This window comes from Triticum urartu, chromosome 6 (genome assembly GCF_003073215.2).
Source record: "Triticum urartu cultivar G1812 chromosome 6, Tu2.1, whole genome shotgun sequence".
Lineage (NCBI taxonomy): Eukaryota > Viridiplantae > Streptophyta > Magnoliopsida > Poales > Poaceae > Triticum > Triticum urartu.
This window is the reverse complement of record NC_053027.1, coordinates 562,659,724-562,674,225: the sequence shown is the minus strand read 5'-3', so window position 1 is coordinate 562,674,225 and position 14,502 is coordinate 562,659,724. Positions and strand designations below refer to the sequence as shown.

The window sequence follows — 14,502 nt, the reverse complement described above, 5'->3', positions numbered from 1 at the left end:
TCTAACAACCATCATTGATCTAATGAGTCTATTGTGTGGAGTTAGCAATTTCCAATGACTGACCATACTCAACCAGCGGACGAATATTCCAACTACTGGTCCGGTGTCCCCTACAATCACGCGATTCTGATCGCTACCAGTTCCCAAAATCAATCTCTTCTTCCCGAGTTCTCCACGCCTCCCCAGCTACCTCCCGAGTTCGGATCACCTCCATCGTCGTCCGCCGATGCGCCTCGCCCGCAGCGCCATCCGCCACGTGCCTCCTTCCACCCAAATCGGAGGCAGCAGAGGCGAAGAGGCACGTCGCGCCGCTACATCTGGAGAGGGAGGGGCTGGGGAACAGACATCACGTTGGATGTGCTTCGCAGGTGAGTAATAGCCAGTTTGATTCGTTGCATAAATTTCTCTCTAAAGCTGCTTAATCTGGGTTCTTTCTTCACTGCCGACGAGGGTGTCGGCTAGGGGAGGCGGGGGCAGTGGGTCTCCGGTGGGCGACCTATGGGATATGGCAGCAGACGCGAGAAGGGGTGAGGGGCTCGGGAGCCACAACGGGAGCCACGAGAGCGAGTTGGACTTGGCCATGCTCGTCAGCGACTGCCTCAAGGGTAACGGCGGCGAGGACCCAGGCTCCCCGACCTCGGCCACTTCGCAAACAAGATCAAGGTATGCTCCCCCGTCAGCTCTTTTCTGGTCAGCTCTGTTCATTTGAATTGTATATTTGCGACCATGGCTTGCCCCAAATTTTGTTTGTCAGGTTGGTTGGCTGCTACCGTATGAAACTGCCCACTTAGCGCTTCCCAACCTCTGATAATTACAGGTTGTAGGAACATTTCTGGAATCACATGTATATCGATCACTTCCAAATGAATTTGTCGTTAGTACTACATTTTTTATAGCAGTTGCTTCCAAGTGAATTGTCGTTAGTATTCCTAATGTTGCTAGCGTCTTCTTCTCTGAATTTACTTCTTAAAACCACCGCCCAAGATAACATCGACATCAATTTTGATATGTCTGACATGTTTGATCTTATTTGACTGCAGGAGTGTAGTGCAAAACAAAAGTCTACTGACATTGCTGGCTTGCAGCTGTAACTGGTTGTCTCTCAAGTTTTGATTGCACAGTAGTACAATTTAGTTTCTATGAGGTTTCGATTGCACAATGGTCCAATTTAGTCTCATCTACCATGATTCATTCTAGAGACCATTTTTCAGGCTTTTAGCCTTATTGTTGAGGCGTAAAATACATCAGCGTGGGCACGATTTGTTCCCCTCCTGTAATCTAATCATGAGCTAGCTAATTTGTAATCTAATCAACCGTGCCATGTGCGTGCGCCCTTATCAATCCTGGTTCAGAGAATGCATTGGGCTATTTGTTTTGCTCATTAACTTTTACCCAAAGTAATAACTGGATAACTTAACTTTGTGTGTTGTTGTATGCTGAAGCTGACATTCTGCATATCTGCATGTTCCATTTTAGATGTACAAGAAAGCAGGAGATGAGAAAGAAAAAAAGCTGCCCTCCATTGTTCACTGCCTCTTCTCGATCCACGAGACATGGCTCCAGGTTTTTGTAAGAGGTCAATGTACTGGCAGCTGCAGTCGCCATCTACTCATGAAGCTCCTTAGGTACTCGAGATACGACGCGACGGTCTGTGTGCCCAAATGGTAGGGCTTCGAGAAGATACCTGGAGGTAACCCACCTGACCAAGGCTTAGCTACTTATGTTGTTTGATTTTCTTAGAAATTGTGCTGTGTGGCTGAGTTATTTATTGTTTTGCCAACCAGGTGAACATGAGTACATTGAATATTAGTGGACTTGGATCATCTTATGGTCTGCCTATACATGTAACTTGATCATGGTAAGCTAGATGTACCAGCACTGATCACTTCCTTGACACTCATCCTACACGTCTCCTTGTGAAATAATTGTTGGTGATGTCCCTTGTTCATATTATGTTCCTTGTAGAAATTTTTGTTGCAAACTGAACAAGGATAGATGACAACAGGACAGGAACCAAAATATATTGATACCTAGCTTTGTTTTTGTTGAGTGACATGTTTGAATAGCAGCTTAATTGGAAAAATTTAACACAGTTGCATGTGCAGTGCTTTTTAACCGACCATATTCTACTGAACGTCTGACTCCCCCTTAAGATTTAGGTTGGAAATATACTGGAGTAATAGTGGAAGCCACTTTTTGCTTTGGTGATTTTGTGAAGTTCAGATTTTGGTTTATCACTATTCAGACTAATCTTTGTAACAATTTCTTGAGATCTGCCTACAGTACATGAATTTAGTATCAGTTTACATACTATATACACACATGACAAGTTTTTTGTGGGGGAAATTTAATCCAGCAAAAGCATTGTCATTGTTATTCCCTACAAGTTACTTGAAGAAGAAGAAAAATGCCCTTTAGACATTTTTAAGAAGCAAAACAAATCTTTCTTTCTATAATTGCAGAAATCCATGGAATCCTTGTGGTAGTTATTTCTCCGGGTATGGCAAAAGTCATGGAGTATTTACTATTTGTACATGTAAGTGCACACCCAAGTGCATCGATATCAGTAGGCTTTCTGTAGTATAACTAATTTAACATTCTGCGAAATTCATTTCTTGGTCTTTGCATGACCACCTCTGCATCATACACAAAGTGCTCAGAAGAATACATCATGCAGTGACTCCTATAAGGAAGGAATGGAACGAGTATTGATGTTTCACTTTTATCTGTGTTTGTACTTTGCTTTGTCCTAGGAAATCTGGCTAATGATCATCACTTTTACAGCACACATGACACATCATAATGAAACTATTCTCCTTTCTTCTATTGAAGTCCATGCATATCATGACATGCATTGGAGGACTCAAATTTCATTTTTGTTATTGTTTACATTACTTCCTAATTAAGTCCGCTAAACATTTGTAAAACAGAAGCTTTCTGCAAGCATTATATTTTCCGCCGAATGTGCTATTGTACAAAACATTTTACTTCACATGTGAGCAAAATATAATGTACATTATGCCGATTAACTTTCTTCCGAACTTTTGTATCACCACAAGGGAGATTGTGGTAGTGTAGTACCGAGGAATTAATCCTCAAATTCTTCGGATTTCTGGGAGTGGTGCACTGTATTCTATGGACTTCTGGGAATTAAGCCCCAAATTCTTGGGAGTTCCTCGCTAGAATATTCTATGGTTGCAACAGTATTTCTATTGGGATGCAGTTACAATTATCTCAAGGATAATGGCATGCTAGATTTTTTGAGTTCTGGGAGTGTTGTACATATGCACATTCTTATAAAGGTGCATGTAATCAAATTCTGGCTTCCTTTTATCTCTGCATCTATTGTCCATATTACTCATATAAAACTTTGATGGTCAGTTTATTTGCGCACAAATGAAATTCCATAATTTAATAATTTGATCCTCTATTATAATGCTACCAACTGTTATTTTTCATCAAACCATATGTTATGCTTAAGCTGTCTGTTGCTTTTGTTGATTACCAGCTTACATAGATTAGTACAATATATTCTTATAAGGTTAAGTGCCCTCCTTAGATCTACGGGCTTTAGTAATAGGTGCCACCACCAGTTTGAGTTCTCATATATACGATCTACGACAATTTCAAAAGATGAGTAATTAGTTCAGATCATACTACTTCCCATTACAGCTTTCTCTATGTATACTTGGAGAGCAGTGTGTGTTTTATCTACAATATGCATACCCCCATTGCACCATAGTTCCACTCCAGGAGATGCTGAGATAAACTGAAAATGGAGGAAAAATTGTCCGACTCTTCCTGCTAGCAGGTGGTACCCGCTATGACTCCCATGGGTGGGATTACCGTGGCCGCCGCCGAGCCTTCAAATTCAGAAGATAACAAGCAGCCCAAAATCTAAGAAGGAAGCTAATTCAGTTCTTCCAAGATTGCTATTTTTAGGGAGGTTTTTGTTCCAACTTTGCATTGACGACACCATGTTCATTTGGACAATTTTTATATGTTCCTTTGAAGTTCACCCAAGAAAATAAAAAAATCTGAAATCTTCATCGGATATTTAATTTGATTCCATTTTTACTATACAATAGACTAAATAGGCCACACCCATATATTCTCTATGTAGAAGTTGTTCATCCAATTGATTCCCATTGATTTGTAACTTTTTTTTGTACAATTATGATTTCTTTGTGGTCTGCTTGAACTTCAGTGGCATTCTCAAAAGATAATTGATGGGTTTGTACTTTGTCCTTTTGTTTATAGAGAAGGGGCCATCCCAGAGTATGAATTCAAAATTGTATACCCACATGAATTTTGATGTGGTTTGATTGAGACTTGCGTTGCACGTGCATGTTTACTAGTTTTACGAAGTACAAAAACGCGCGCCCGTCCGCCGGAAATCGATCCACGTCAAGTCGTTCGCAGCGCTTGCTTGCTGCCTCTGCCCCATGGTATCCTATGCATCATGGGGATTTCGTACCTGACACAGTTTATTAATATACATTGATCTTATTTAAATATATGATTTCTTATTATAGAAAGTTTATCGTTTTTGTGAAAAGTTGAAAAATGTTTGTGCATTCGAAAAAAATGTTCAGAACATTTTTGGGAAAAGTTGAAAGCGTATTTAAAAGTTGTAAATGTATTTTCTAAAATGTTCATCATGCAATATAAAATTTATTACGATAACACAATAATTTTCAATACATGTTATCAATTTTTTGAGTAACTGTGCGTTAAAAAATACAACAAATATATGCAGTAACTCTGAGTAATTTTTCATCATATTTTTAAAAAAATGTTCACCTTATATTTAAATAAGATAATTGTATATTGAAAATGGTTAATATATATAAAAAATCACGGAAAAATATTTAACAGCCCACTTATACATTTTCCGTCAAATCAACTGTGTCAGGTACAACAACGTGGCAGCGGGCCCATGTGGGTCCTTCTTGTTAGTGCGATGGAAGAAATAATTCGAAACTAAAAATAGTAAATGTATTTTTTTAAATGTTCGTCATGCATTATAAAAAACTAATAATTAATATCTTTTTCAGGTCTTTATGTATTAATATCCTGATAAAAAGATGTTGTCAATGTGCAGGCCTCACTACCCTCGGAAAAATGTGAAAAATACTGGAAGTTTTAACAAGCTGGAAGAATACTGGAGGAATGCCCTGGCCATCAAGGTGCAGGAGACGAAAGAAATAGTGATGTCGGCACAACAGCAGTCGATGTTCAAAAAAACTAATGTCGGCACAACAGCAGTCGATGTTCAAAAAAACTAATAATTAATATCCATTTGTGCCACCGTTGGGCTGCACTGGGACGCGGTTGGGCTGCGGATTGTGAATCCAACGGCGGTTCCTTCGCCCACTGGCAACCACACCACCAACACCAGATCTGGATCTGGGCGACGCCCACACCGTCACCACATCACCCACCTGTGCGTCCCACCAGCATCGTCGAACACAACCGCCCCGGCGAACCAGCGAAGAGGAGAGGAAAGGAAAGAAATGGGAGAGGGGCACCGGTGCTCCGGCGAGCCAGCGACCGGGCTCCGGCGAGGTTGAGGCGACGGGGCTCCGGCGATCAAGCCCGGCAAGGTCGAGGCGACAGGGCACAGGGGAGGCGGCGGGGAGTGATTAAATTTAAAACAAAGGTGTTTTCTGCAAAAAATATGCCAAGTTGGCTCCTGACACGCGGGTCCCAGCAGTCAGATACGCCGTCAATACGCGTTTATACGCAACTTAGACCTTTTGCAACACTTAGGCCCTGAATTGGTACTGAACTGCAAAACTTTTAAGTAGTGATACCAATCCGTGAATAGGTGCTGAAGTGTGGTACCAACATGCAATTAACTCAGCTGGACCGCGTGTACTAAATGGTCATTTCTTATCGGAGAAGGTTACGGCTATATATAGCCACCCCACACCAACATACGTTGCTTGCTCCGCTTAAGAATTTGAGAAGATTGATTGAGCATCCCTCTCTAAGTGATTTGAGTTTAACATTCACTGAGAGAAAAACAAGAGCCGAAACTTAGATAGTGGTTGAGCATCACAGTAGATCTTGATGTCGTCTGAAGCTACGTCGGTATTTCCCCAAAGAGGAAGTGACGATGCAGCACAGCGGCGGTAGGTATTTCGCTCATATATGAAACCAAGGTTATCAAACCAGTAGGAGAACCAAGCAACACAATGTAAACAGCACCTGCACGCAAATAACAAATACTCGCAACCCGACGTGTAAAAGGGGTTGTCAATCCCTTTCAGGTAACGGTGCCAGAAATTGGCAAACGGACGTGAGAGAGTTGTAAATATTGATAGATCGAACGCCAAATAAAATAAATTGCAAACTTAGAGATAAAAACATTTTGGGAGATGTGTCCTTCCCACCAACGAAAACGATTTAGAGTTCCCAACACTTTCCATGCTAGATATATCATAGGCGGTTCCCAAACAGAAAATAAAGTTTATTCCTTTTTCCACCATACTTTCACTTTCCATGGCTAACCGTATCCACGGGTGCCTTCCATACCAACACTTTCCAAGGAATTTATTATTTGACAACATAAAGTAAATTCATTTATCATTTCAGGACTGGGCATCTCTAATACTTTTGCCTTACTCTCGTGTAATGACAAGTGAATAAACACCCATCATGAGAATAACACATCTAGCATGGAAAATATTAGCCACCCCTCGCCGCTCCGCGAGCGGAACGAACACTCAAAAGCGAAGTTTATTTTGAAAATTAGAGATGGCACATACAAATTTGCTTAGAACGGCAAAAGAATACCACATATAGGTAGATATAGTGGACTCATGTGGCAAAACTGGTTTAAAGGTTTCTGGATGCACAAGTAGTGATCATACTTGGTGCAAAATGAAGGCTAGAAAAAGATTGAGAAGCGACCAATCAAGAAACGAATAATCTCATAAGCGAGCATTAAGCATAATTAACACTGAATAATGCACCACAAGTAGGATATAATTTCATTGCATAATTATTGACTTTCATGCTTGCATAGGGAATCACAAACCTTAACGCCAATATTATTACTAAAGCATAATTACTTATCAACATAACTCACATATCACATCATCATATCTCAAAACTATTACTAAGAATCACGTTTGTTTTGTCCAATGATCTTCATGAAAGTTTTTATTATATCCTTCTTGTATATCTATCACTTTGGGACTATTTTTCATGTGTTGCTTTCGATAAGCTCAAACAAATATAAGTGAAGATCATGAGCATAATATTTCTTTCTCTCAAATTAATTTAAGTGAAGCAAGAGAGAATTTGTTAAAAAAATATACTACTCTCAAATAAATCTAAGTGAAACAAGATTTCATTTCTTCAAAAATATTAAAGCACACCATGCTCAAAAAGATATAAGTGAAGCACTAGAGCAAGTCCATAGCTCATAAAAATTTAAATGAAGCATAGAGAGCAATTCTAACAAGTCATGGCGTAATTTTGGCTCTCTCAAATAGGTGTGTCTAGCAAGGAACCAAGACTTGAAACATAAAATAAAACAAGCAAAGACTCATATCATACAAGACGCTCCAAGAAAAACACATAGTATGTGACGAATAAAAATATAGCTTCGAGTAAAATACCGATGGTCATTACAAGAAAGAGGGGATGCCACTCGGGGGCAACCCCAAGCTTAGTTGCTTGCTCTATTTTGGATAATAGCTTAGATGCCGGGGCATCCCCAAGCTTAGGCTCTTCTTACTCCTTATTCCTTCGTGCATTGTAAGATAACCCAAAACTTGAAAACTTCAATCACACAAAACTCAACAAAAGCCTTCGTGAGATCCGTTAGTATAAGAAGACAAATCACTACTATAAGTGATGTAGTAAACCAATTCATATTTTGTTATTTCATTATATCTACTGTATTCCAACTTTTCTATGGCAAAAACTCATCAAAGAAAACCATAGAGCCATCAAAACGAGCACACAACGCAAAGAAAACAGAATCTGTCAAAACAGAACATTGTGTAGCAATCTGGATGTTTCTAATACTTCTGTAACTCCAAAAACTCTGAAAATTTAGGACGACCTGACAAATTTGTATATTGATCTACTGCAAAAGAAATGGGTATTTTATATCTCTTTGGTTAAAAATGAGAATTATTTTAGCGAGTGCAGAAGTTTCTGTTTTTTCAGCAAGATCAAACAATTATCACCCAAGAAGATCCTAAAGGCTTTACTTGGCGCAAACACTAATTAAAACATAAAAACACAATCATAACATTAGCATAATTGTGCAAACACTCAAAAACAGGAAACAAAAAGGAAAAATAGATTTTATTCATTGGGTTGCCTCCCACAAGCGCTATAGTTTTACGCCCTTAGCTAGGCATAAAGCAAGGATCTAAGTTTTGTCATCCTTCTTCTTAATTCCCTTAGAGGTATTTTCATCATGGGGCTTTGTAAAAACAACATAAAACATATTGTCCATAGAAACCTTAGCTTTATTAAGTTGCCCATTGTCATAACCACGTTGATTTCCGGCAACAATCCATGAATAATGTTGATTAACATTATTAAAAACTTGTTGAGTTACATCCAGGATTGGGACTTCCTTTTTAAGATTCTCATCAAAGATCTTATTGTCCCCAAGCAAATGTCTTAGCACATAATCACTATTGTAAAGAATTTCATCTATTACAGGCTTTTCACGATTCATACCATAAAAATCAAAGATTTCCCTAGCTTCCCGTATTATCTAGTCAAATTCATTCATAAGAACGAGAGTGGATAACTTTTTATCTTTTGGATTCTTTATAATGGGAAGCTCAAAAAACAATCTTTGCAAAGTAGGATGAGTACGGATAAATTTACTTTCGAGTTTCAGAACTAGTGCTGAAATAGCATCCGCATAAGATCTAGTAGTTCTAAGTATAGGAGCATCATCAAGACTTAGATTTCCCACACAATTGAAAAATTCTTGGATACATTCCTTTCCCATAACATTCTCTTGCCCCGAGATAAAAGTTTTAGCATCCAGATTGCCTATACATCCAATCTTAGGAGTTAGGCCATTATCTGTTGGTGCCATACCGAAGTTACTCATGGTTGCAAGCAAATGATAGACCCGACGAGAAAACGGCGAATGAAAAAGAGGGCGAATAAAACAACAAATTTTTGTGAAGTGGGGGAGAGGAAAACGAGAGGCAAATGGCGAATTGTAAATTGCGAGGAGATGAGATTTGTGATTAGGAGTCTGGTATATGTTGAAGATCCTCCCCTGCAACGACGCCAGAAATTGGCACGTGGCCGGGAGACTATCTTGACTTGATCCTCCCCAGCAACGGCGCCAGAAATTCCTTTTGATGTCGCTTGAAGCTACGTCGGTATTTCTCCAAAGAGGAAGGGATGATGCAACACAGCGGCGGTAGTATTTCCCTTAGATATGAGACCAAGGTTATCGAACCAGTAGGAGAACCAAGCAACACAACGTAAATAGTAGATGCACACAAATAACAAATACTCGCAACCCGACGTGTAAAAGGGGTTGTCAATCCCTTTCGGGTAACGGTGCCAGAAATTGGCAAACAGACGTGAGAGAGTTGTAAATATTGATAGATCGAACACCAAATAAAATAAATTGCAGCAAGGTATTTTTGTATTTTTGGTTTAGTAGGTCTGGAAATAAAAGGCAAATAAAATAGATCACGAAGGCAAATAATATGAGAAAAAGACTCAGGGGCCGTAGGTTTCACTAGTGGCTTCCCTCGAGAAAAATAGTAAATGGTGGGTAAAAAAATTACTGTTGTGCAATTGATAGAACTTAAAATACCCATGACGATATCCAAGCAATGATCATTATATGGGCATCACGTCCAAGATTAGTAGACCGACTCCTGCCTGCATGTACTACTGTTACTCCAGACATCGACCGCTATCCAGCATGCATCTAGTGTAATAAGGTCATGGAGAAACGGAGTAATGAAATAAGAACAATGACATGATGTAGACAAGATATATCTATGTAGAGATAGACCCCATCGTTTTCTCCTTAGTAGCAACGATACATAGGTGTCGGTTCCCCTTCTGTCACTGGGATCAAGCACCGTAAGATCGAACCCACTACAAAGCACCTCTTCCCATTGCAAGATAAATAGATCAAGTTGGCCAGACAAAACCCAAATATCAGAGAATAAATACGAGGCTATAAGCAATCATGCATATAAGAGATCAAAGAAACTCAAATAACTTTCATGGATATAAAAAGATAGATCTGATAATAAACTCAAAGTTCATCCGATCCCAACAAACACACCACAAAAAGAGTTACATCATATGGATCTCCAAGAGACCATTGTATTGAGAATCAAACGAGAGAGAGGAATCCATCTAGCTACTAAATACGGACCCGAAGGTATACAAAGAACTACTCACGCATCATCGGAGAGGCACCAATGGAAGTGGTGAACCCCTCTGTGATGGTGTCTTGATTGGGTCTAGTGGTTCTGGACTCTGTGGTGGCTGGAGTTGATTTTCGTCGACTCCCCTAGGGTTTCTAGAATATTGGGGTATTTATATAGAGCAAAGAGGCGGTCCGGGGGGCACCCGAGGTGGGCACAACCCACCAGGGCGCGCTTGGGCCTCCTGGCGCGCCCTGGTGGGTTGTGCTCTCCTCGGAGCACCCCCCAGGCGCAGCCTTGGCCCATTAGGTGTCTTTTGGTCCATCAAAAATCTCCGTAAAGTTTTGTTGCATTTGGACTCTGTTTGGTATTGATTTTCTGTGATGTAAAAACATGCAAAAAAACATCAATTGGCACTTGGCACTATGTCAATAGGTTAGTTCCAAAAAATGATACAAAATGATTTTAAATCATCCAAGATCGATAATATCACAGCATGGAACAATCAAAAATTATATATACATTGGAGACGTATCAATCTGAGTTGAGATTTCTTGTACCTATTACTCTTGAGAGCTGCATACTCTCTAGATGAATAGGTGTTGTCTCAAGTGATGAAGATTAATTGATGTCTCTGAGTTAAAGTATTCGACAACCAAGAGTCGTTGTGGTTTGCGAAGAGTGACCAAGAGTAATTGTGGTCATCGAAGACAAAGTCTATTAAAGGTTTGGAGATTGCTGAAAATAAACTATTGTTGTCTTGGGGGTCATTTTTCCTTCTTCTCCTTGTGCTAGACCTTTGTTATGCACTAGGGAAGGAGGAATAACGACCATCACTGACGGTCAAAAAAATCAGTGAGGGAGTGTGTCCACCATATATGAGAGAGGACGAAGAATCCCGACTATTGTCATGGGGGTCGCTTCTCCTTCCTTCCCGTGTGCTAGATATTTTGGTGTAATGCACTTGGGAATGAAAGGAGGAGCGACCATCACCAACGGTCGAATGTATACACCACGTGAGCTAAGAGTTTTCAAAAAAAAGACTCGACAGACCAATAGTCAACCCGTGATGAATAATAATGATCTAATTTAGTTTTGTATTACATATATTTAATTGTACAAGTTTAATCTTTGAATTATGAACCTAGGAAATGTCATCGTCGGACAACGAAAGTCTCCCGGCGGAGTGCGACTGGTGCGGCGACGACCGGGTTCTGTGCGACAGGCCTCACCTAGTAGAAGGTCAGCGCTTGAGCATTAAGCTCCAGGAGACCTTCGATGTTGAAACGGTAAGCAACGACGACAAGTGTTTTTTCGTAATTAAGCACGACTTTTGCTTCTTCAATGTGTAATTTTCGTCTTCTTCAATTCGACTAGCTTATCCCATGCCATGCAAGACGCTATGTCTTGGAGAGGATGGATTTTGAAGATCATGAAAGTATGGAAACAAAGATAATTCACCTAAGGACCCATCATGGTATGGATTTTGATGTAAACCTATACAATTCTGATAGCGTAACCCATTTTGGTTGCCTGAATTGGGAAGCACTTTGCAAGACGTATGCTTTTCATGAGGGTATGCTTATCACTATGAATCTTGGTGATCCTAACATCGCCGAAGACAATATGGACATTTGGGTTCTTGTTGATACGCTTCCAATTCTACCGCTATGTGAGTTTCCCAAACATAGTTATTACGTAATTTATATTATTTATTTCAAAATAGTTGACAGCTTATTTTCATTCTTCAAAGAATGTGCGGAAGATGGTAGAGAAAACCTACTACACCTATGGCTCAGAATTAACTTATCAGGAGAAAAATCATCTGATCTCATTTATTAATGATCTTGAGAATTTCAATATCTATTATCAAACTCCTCCACATTATGGTCAATACGTGCCACTAGAGCACTTGTTGAACTACGGTAACATCCATGGAGATGTCATGGTAAGATTTTTTACTATTATGACATCTATGCATATTTTTCATAAATTCTTCTAAAACTCAACTACATTGCTAACTACGAAGTTATTACTATTTTTTCAGCAAAAAATCCCGAAGCATTGTGCCTCATCTGATGTTTCCGAAAGGTCTCCTTGATGTTATGAACTTACGTCTAGGTCATTTTACGCGTCACTGTTGTTCATACCGGACTTCTAGAACTGATGAAGACATGAAAATCAAAGATTGGAAAAATGTATGGTCAATCGTAGGGAGCTACTTGGAAGCAACATTGTGCGAAGCGCAAGACTTGGAGACAGGATAATCTCTATTCTCCATAATGGAGAGTCAGGGTCTATCTTGTTTTATGCTATTTTACCTAAGAGAGGGTAGTAGATCCTATGAGAGAAGAGTAGGTCCTAGGTACAATGTGTTATTATGTGCTACAATTTGTTAGAGTTGATGATGATGAGGAGGAGTTGTCATTATGACTAGTGGCCAACTTGCTATATGATGTATCATTGATGAAAATGATGATCATGAAGCGGTTTTATATGACAATGGTGTATTATGATGATAAGTTGTTAATGATATGATGATGATGATGATTTATTACATCATTGGGTGAAAGAACCACGGATTGGTTTCAAGTGGATGGATCCATCCACTTGAAACTAGTCCACGGTTCTTTCACCCGGTGATGTAATAACTCATTATGTTGTAAAAACAATCTCTAAATTGCTACTGTATGAAAACTTGTATAATGGTGTATGAATATGACATAAAATTAAAAAGAAATAGAATATGCAATAATAGTAGTAGTGTTGGGGATATAACTACTGGATATGAACCGCCCAGGAGGGGCCGGGTCATAGCACTAACGGCTTACCAATGAAGATGGCGGATCATACGAGCCTGGTGATGGCCCAAGAACGATAGGTGACTTAAGGCCCAGGAGGATGAACCGCCATGTATGTATGACGTGTATTGTAAGGCAAATGTAGTTAGTCACTGAGCCGGACACGTTGTGTATGAGCCGGCTGGGACTCCATGAACCGCCGGGCGTCAACCTGTGTATATAAAGGGATGACCCGACGGCGGCTTAGGGAAAGAGACAAGATCTCAAGAACTAGGTCAAGCGTATTCGCTCCCTAGTAATTGAAACCCAATCAATACAATCCCAAACTGGAGTAGGCCTTTACCTTCACCGCAAGGGGCCGAACCAGTATAAATTCTCTGTGTCCCCTCACTACTAGAGAAAAGCTTACCACTAGAGCTGGTTTTTGTGCTACCAGTAGCGTGGGCACCAGCGCTACTGCTACGGTGCTACAGCTATTTTGTAGCAGTAGCGCGTTTTTAGGCTAGCACTACTGGTAAGTTCAAGTACTAGTAGCGTGTTTTTAGGCCAGCCCTACTGGTAAGTTCAAGTACTAGTAGCGCATTTTTAGGCCAGCGCTACTGCTACCATTTATGTTTTTTTTAGCATTTTGGCGTTGTACATGTTTAAACAGATATATCTTTTATACAATAATAACTCATCATGAACTAGTCTGTTTAAATAACATATTCATTAACACTTGTCATCACCACCAAACAATGTTCGTCAATGAGACATCATATAACAAGTTGGTCACTAGTCATAATCATAACTCCTCATCATTATCATCAACTCTAACACATTGTAGCACATAATAACACATTCTAGCTATGACCCACTCCTCTCATAGGACCTACTCTACCCTCTCTTAGGTAAAATATCATAAAACAAGATAGGCATTGACTCTCCGTTAAGGAAAATTGACTCTTGTAATAAAGAACAGAGATCATCCTATCTCCAAGTCTTGGCCCACGCACAATGTTGCTTCCAAGTAGCTCTCTACGATGGTTCAAACATTTTTTGAAATCATTTATTATCATGGATTACTCGCTTATAGAAATCCGGTATGGACAGGAGTGATGTGGATACTGTGGCTGACCTGGCAGTGGTGGCCGTAAGCTCATAACATTAATGCGACCTCTCGGCAACATCAGATGAGGCACACAATCCATCGGGATTTTCTGTTCAAAAACATAGTAATAACTTTGTAGTTAGCAATGTAGTTTAGTTTTAGAAGAATTTATGTAAAAGATGCACGGATGTCGTAATAGTAGAAAATCTTACCATGATAT

The 14,502-nt window shown here is 39.8% G+C and overlaps 1 long non-coding RNA gene across 1 annotated transcript; it reads left to right on the top strand.

Annotated features, from left to right (window-relative positions):
- The first annotated feature begins 669 nt into the window (after positions 1-669).
- Positions 670-4,191, top strand: LOC125515443. Its single transcript, XR_007287014.1, has 2 exons — positions 670-1,690; positions 1,785-4,191. It is a non-coding gene; the product is annotated as an uncharacterized LOC125515443 (long non-coding RNA).
- Positions 4,192-14,502: the final 10,311 nt, after the last annotated feature.